Below are 6,440 nucleotides of genomic sequence, written 5' to 3' on the forward strand. Positions count from 1 at the left end.
AACAAAGGTATTTTTGAAAAAGGTCCCATTTTTTCTTTCCAAAACTTTTATAAAAATAAAGAGCCTTATTTCTATTTTGTTTTCTTTTGTGGTATTAAAATAAACTTATCTCCTATTTGTTTGATATCTATTTTACATTTGATCCAAGAGGAAAATAACAAATAAACAGAGATTGATGTCATTGAGCATCATTCAGTTATGAGGACAAATCCTTCTCAAGAGGGAGTGAATGATGAAAATCATCCAACCTCGAAACTTTTGACTAAGAAGAATGGAGAAGATAAAAACCTCACAAAGGAATAACAACATTTGAGAGAAGAATATTAATCCTTCTTTTAGTCTTGTAAAAATGTATAGGAACTAGTATTTTTGTTTTTTACAAAATAGATACATAGGTGGACCAAATTTGGGGTTGAATAGGCCTTGATTTGGAGTGTCTAAATCCAAACTTAAAGTTAATGAACAACCCTCTCCATTAGAGATATAAAAAAAACTCTTTAATTGGAGAGGCAAGAAGAGACCCAACATATTCACCTACAAGGTCATATGACCAAGCAACAAATGAATGAGCATTGGAGCTTATAAACACTTTAAAAATCAAAGAATTGAGCAATGTGAGACTTGCTTTGCATGGAGTGACGGAAATAAAATTGTAGTTGCACTTTGCACAATTAATCCCACATTCCCTAGTGCATGAAGTGTTTTGAGCCTTTCCTCTTATAAATAAAGGCCTACCCCCCCCCCCCCCCCCCTTCTTGTACTCACTTTGGAAATGAATAAGAATTGAACTAGCATAAAAGTTTATCTTTTTTTTTTCAAAGTCACATAAAATTGGAGTATTTTTTTCTCCTAAGTTATCCACCAAGGATCTTTCCTTGAAAGTGGGTACATCTCAAGTTTCTCTCTTGAAGCTTGGACAAAAGTTTGAAGTTCTTTTTAGTCTTTTGTTGATGCTTAAAGGGTGCTTACATCATATGTCTAACATGAGTTTCATAATTAAAAAATAGTGAAAAATGTATATTGCAGAAAACGTAAAGTGAAAAGGATGGGTAAACTTAAAATTTAAATTTAAAAAATGTAAAAGAATAATAATTAAAAGGATTAACAAAAAAGAAAAAGCGAAACTCAATTTAGGAGAGTAAAATGGAGACCAAAACCATAGTTCAATAATCTTCCAATTCAAATGGAAGGGGCCCAAATCTGGATTCATTGTTAATGAATAAAATAAAAATCAATCAGTTTGTATGTTCTTAGAAAATCACTTTCAATCGAAAATAGAATTCATGAATGAATTTTAAAGAAGAAAACACTAAAATAGAGCATCGTCTAACATGACTTTTAATACACTGTTACACAATTCCATAATTTAATTCACTTCAAAGATAAAGTGCATTATGAAAATCAATGCAGAAGGTAAAGAGAAGAGGAATTGCGAGAGGATGAGAAGATAAATGAAGACCTTGGATAGAACTCGAATAGACAAAAACAATTATTAATAGGAAACTAAAAAACTAAAAACTAACTACATTGTTGTTGGACTTTTACCTCTAAGTGTTTGTATATATTTAAGTATATGTTTCTCTTCAACTAATTTCTATTGATATAGTTTCAAAGCTTTACAAATGGATGGGCCTTAAATCGATCCCACAAAGTTGATCTAAAACTAACCAAACTAATTGTCTTCATCTTCTCTTTGAATTTTGTTGACCATCTAGTGCTTCGTTGACCATTGACCTTTTACCGTCTAGTGCTTTTTTTATTGTATATTCTAACTCTTTAAACTCAACTTGTTTCGCTCTTCACGATATAAGTGTCTTCGTTAAAACTCATCATGTCAAATACCAATTCAAAAATATCATACAAAATAAGTCTAGAAAAATATGAGAAAATCAACAATTATCAATGATCCTAGTCAAGGCTTTTGTAAAATAGGTGGTGACATAAATTTTGTTAATACTAAGAAAATTTCTTCACATGTTGCATCCATTTTCAAGCTCACGCTTTTTTTAACAACTTGATTATCAACCTTATCTTCTCAGGTGGCTTGTATAGGAAGCGGGATGATGAGATATGTCTTCATAGAAGATATTACCATACTTCTTTCAAATTCTTCGAGCTTTGCATGTCAATCAAGTCTAACACTTGTTAGGGTTCTTCTCAATCCCCTTGTGAGGCAACACAAATTCAAGAAACTTTTCCCCTTCAACATCAAAAACACATTTTTTGGCCTTCAATCTCGTGTTATATTTTCTTATGGTAAAAAAGAACTCCTTAATGCTAGAGACATGTTGTTTGCAAAAGTTAGATATGACCAACATGTCATCAACTTACACTTCCATAATATTTCTGTTGATAATTTTTTAAAACTTATTCCATCAAACATTTATAGATTGCACCAATGTTTGTAATAGTAATTGACGAATTTTATGATGAAAATAGTCTTCTATTTATCCCTTGGGTTTATGCAGATCTAGTTGTATTCAAACTAAATGTCCAAAAAGCTCAGGACCTGCCACTCAAAACTTAGTCAATGTTAGACAATTGATACATCTCCTTACAGCATGTCATGTTGAAGTTTGTATAATTAGTGCATATTTTCTATTTTTCGCTCCATTATTTTTACCAAAATGGTAATGATAAGCAATGTTATGTAATGCATTTCTTAAAGCTAACATCCAACAATTTGCTAACTTATTGAGAAGTTGATTTCTTCCTTTCTTCTCCTAGATTCGATTTTTCTAGGATATTGGTTAGGTTTTCTAACGTATCGAGAGTTTATGGAGATTACTTGAGGACAAATTTCATGTATGTCACCAACCTTCGAAGAGGTTCATGTTATCTTGTAAAACTTTAATGACAAAGCATTTGTTGTTGCCTATATCAATGTTGTTCCCAAATCTGTATTTTAACATTCTCTCTTCATGGGAAAATATTACTTCTTTCTGAGGTTTAACTTGAATGTCGTTGTTGATTTTGGGATCTAGATTTCCCATGACAATCATTCCATTTGTTGGTATTCATTGAGAGGCTTGCAGCATAACATTCCATATTCCCTAATCGTATGGTCTTCTAACATGAACTTATGGCAAAATGTGGAATGGGCTATAACTTCAAGTATGTTTAGGGAAGGCCAAGCAAGGAAAACATTGTTTGAGGAAGACTGTTTCTTCCTGCACCTCTATATGTTCTTCTGGCACCCTCATACAAAACATGAAAATACTTTTTTATCCTTCTTGAGCCACCTATATATTTTGGATTACATAATTCAGAAGGTATTCCAGATTATATAATCCGAAAGTCTGGAATTGATAGTAGCTTCCGAATTATGTAATCTGGACACACATTTGAAAAAAGGCTTCTGGATTACATAATCCGGAAGCTATAAAAGACTTCCGAATTATGTAATTTGAAAGCTAATCATGCATATGAAAAAGACTTCTGGATTATGTAATTCAAAAGCTAATTACGAATGTGAAAAATGACTTTCGGATTATGTAATCCAGAATATTAAAAAAAAATATTTTTAAATGTACAAAAATTTATGAAGGTGGGAGAAAAACACACATGGAGGTGTAGAAAGAAACAACCTTTAAAGAATGGGCATTGGAAAGTAAGTATTTTATCATGATGATACAGTCATTTGTATTCTTTTCACCAAACTCGATATATATTATATGCTTTTTAATCAAATAAACCTTGCCTAATAATGGGGAATAGTGAAAGTTATTAGGGCATTTTTCTTCTCAGGCTAATAGGGATGATTGCACCATTCACATATTTGTATTTGAAGCAAATAGTATATTATGATTTGTATTTGAAAGCTTCTTTATATACAATATTTTAAGTTAAACCTAATGCATTTTAATAATAAGTCAAAATGAATCGTAATTATATATAAAAGAATTAAATAACTGACTCCCAATATGATCTGAAAAAAAATAAAAACAAATACATAAATCAATTGCAATGACTTTTATATTTATAATTGATTACTATAATTTTATCTACACATTTAGAATTAGAAGTGGTCACAGAGTAGGTACCCATATATGCAACTTTTTTATTAAGGATATTTTAAAAAAATATAGATAAGAATAATTGAAAAAGGAAATGGTAAAAGTCGTGCCAATAGGCACTCCTTTACAGCATATACTTTAAAAGCAAAATAAATAAATAAAACATTTTTAATGGAAATAGATAAAATAAATAAAAGTAATAGAGACAAAGTAGACAATAAAAACCATAACCAGTTTCAATAAAAACGGATTGTGATCTTGCATATTATAAAATATACAAAATTGTCAAATCAACCTAATAATATGTGTTATTAAAATATAATAATTTATATAAAAATTTATGCATCAATACTCTTTGTATTTACCTTCTTCGATCACATAATTTACTATATTTCCCATTTTTCTTTTTTTTTTCTCGTAGACTCTTAGTTGTGTAATTCATTCATTGGACAAATATAATTTCTCACACTAAAATGTAATTACATTTGAGTAGTTTGCACAATTTCTCAAACTTGTATCATCTTATTCTCTTAAAATCATAAGATAAATTTGTATTATCATATAGTTTGTACAAATATAATTTTCTTACTAAAATTTGTTTTAAAAACTACTTTTTTAAATAATTCCATACAAATTAATTTCTCGTCAGAAATTATATTCAAAACAAATGTGTTATAAATAAAATGGATAAAAAAGAGCCGAAAGAAATATTCTCATTATCTACGTTAATTTTTATGAGTTTCTCCTAACTCGTTGAACTATAGATAATTTTGCTCGTGATTAGCTCGACCATATAGCAAATATTATATTCAAGTACTCGAACAAAATTTCAGAAAAGAAATACATGGATTAACACTTCCTTTATACTAAAGAAAAAAAATAATAGTTTTTCATGTCATAATAAACAATAATATATTGAAAGAATTTTACTAAAATAATAAATAATAAAAAATAAATAACATCCTAATTTTAATATTAATTTAATTTATTTAAAGAAAAATTTATAAATATAACTATCCCATTTGAAATCTCGAATTTATAAATATGTCGAAAAATATAATTAAATAAACTAAAAATGATAGGGAGTATCCATTTAATACTTATTCTTTATATTATCGGAAAAAAAATTACTAACTTAATTTTCGAAAAATCATTTATAGATAAATGTCTATTCGAACAACTATAATCTATATATCACAGACACAGATATTAATACAATATGGATACGGATACGAAAATATATATAATTTTTAAAATATAGAATACGAAGAAACAGACTTATATATTATATAATTATAAATTATATAATTTGATAATAAATATTTATGTGCACAAGTATATGTTTCAATATTTTTTGGAGCATAAAGATATTTTCCATGACTAGTTCAAAATGATTTGTTTCTTATTTTTATAATCATACTAAAAATTCATACCATAAGTTTGAGTTTTTAGAAAATTAATGTGTTTTTCCTTTTTAAAATTGTGTTAGAATCGTGCTAGAATTATCAGAAATTCAAAAAATACTTTTTGAATTGGACATTTATCTGATACGTGTCCTACAAGTATCTTTCGAATGTCGTGTTCGATACTTGTGTCCAACATAAACACGCTATTTAAGAAAGAGGAATGAAGAATGTCCAAGCTTTATAAAATTCAACTTGAAATTCTTCCATAAATTATCTAAACAGTTTGGTAGACGAAGTTTTCTTCTTCCACACCTTAAAATAATAATAATAATTGTTAAAAACTAAAAAAAAAAACCAAATTTCTATTTTTTTCAAGAAAACTTAGATTTTTTTTAGAAAATGCATGTATAAGGTGTAACGAAAAGGAGGTGGGTTCTTTTGATTGGGGTCCATGAGGATGTGGAAGGGAATGATTAATTTGGCAGACATGGAGTTCAGCTAAAATAGGCTTTAAAAAGGGAAAAAAAATCAATGAAGAACCCTACCCAATTCAATTCAATCATATACTTCTATGATCTCTCTATTCAGCTAAGTTCTGACAAATTTTATGAAAGGCTCCTGAAAAAGGGTGCAATCATAAGGTCCAGCTAATACTTTCATTCTTTCTTTCTCTGTTTGTTTGTTTGAGATTGCATTGCATGAAGTGTGTGTGTAACCATTGCACCACAACTTGTTCAACTGTACTTTCATTCTCTGCTTCACCATAATTAAAATCCACTAAATTTAAAGCACCCACATATAGGAGTGTGGGGTTGCCTTCAACAAAACCCTTCCCTTTGCAATTGGAATTACTTGTGCCATCCCATTTGGAGACACCTTCCTGGAAATTTCTGAATTTGTTTCAGAGTTTATTGCCTCTGCTTCACAACACTTTCATCAATGTTGTCAAATACCTACCACTACACTTGGTCTCTTTGTCTCTTGATCTTCATTTCAATCACAATATCACATAACATTT

Source organism: Phaseolus vulgaris, chromosome 2 (genome assembly GCF_000499845.2).
Source record: "Phaseolus vulgaris cultivar G19833 chromosome 2, P. vulgaris v2.0, whole genome shotgun sequence".
Classification (NCBI taxonomy): domain Eukaryota; kingdom Viridiplantae; phylum Streptophyta; class Magnoliopsida; order Fabales; family Fabaceae; genus Phaseolus; species Phaseolus vulgaris.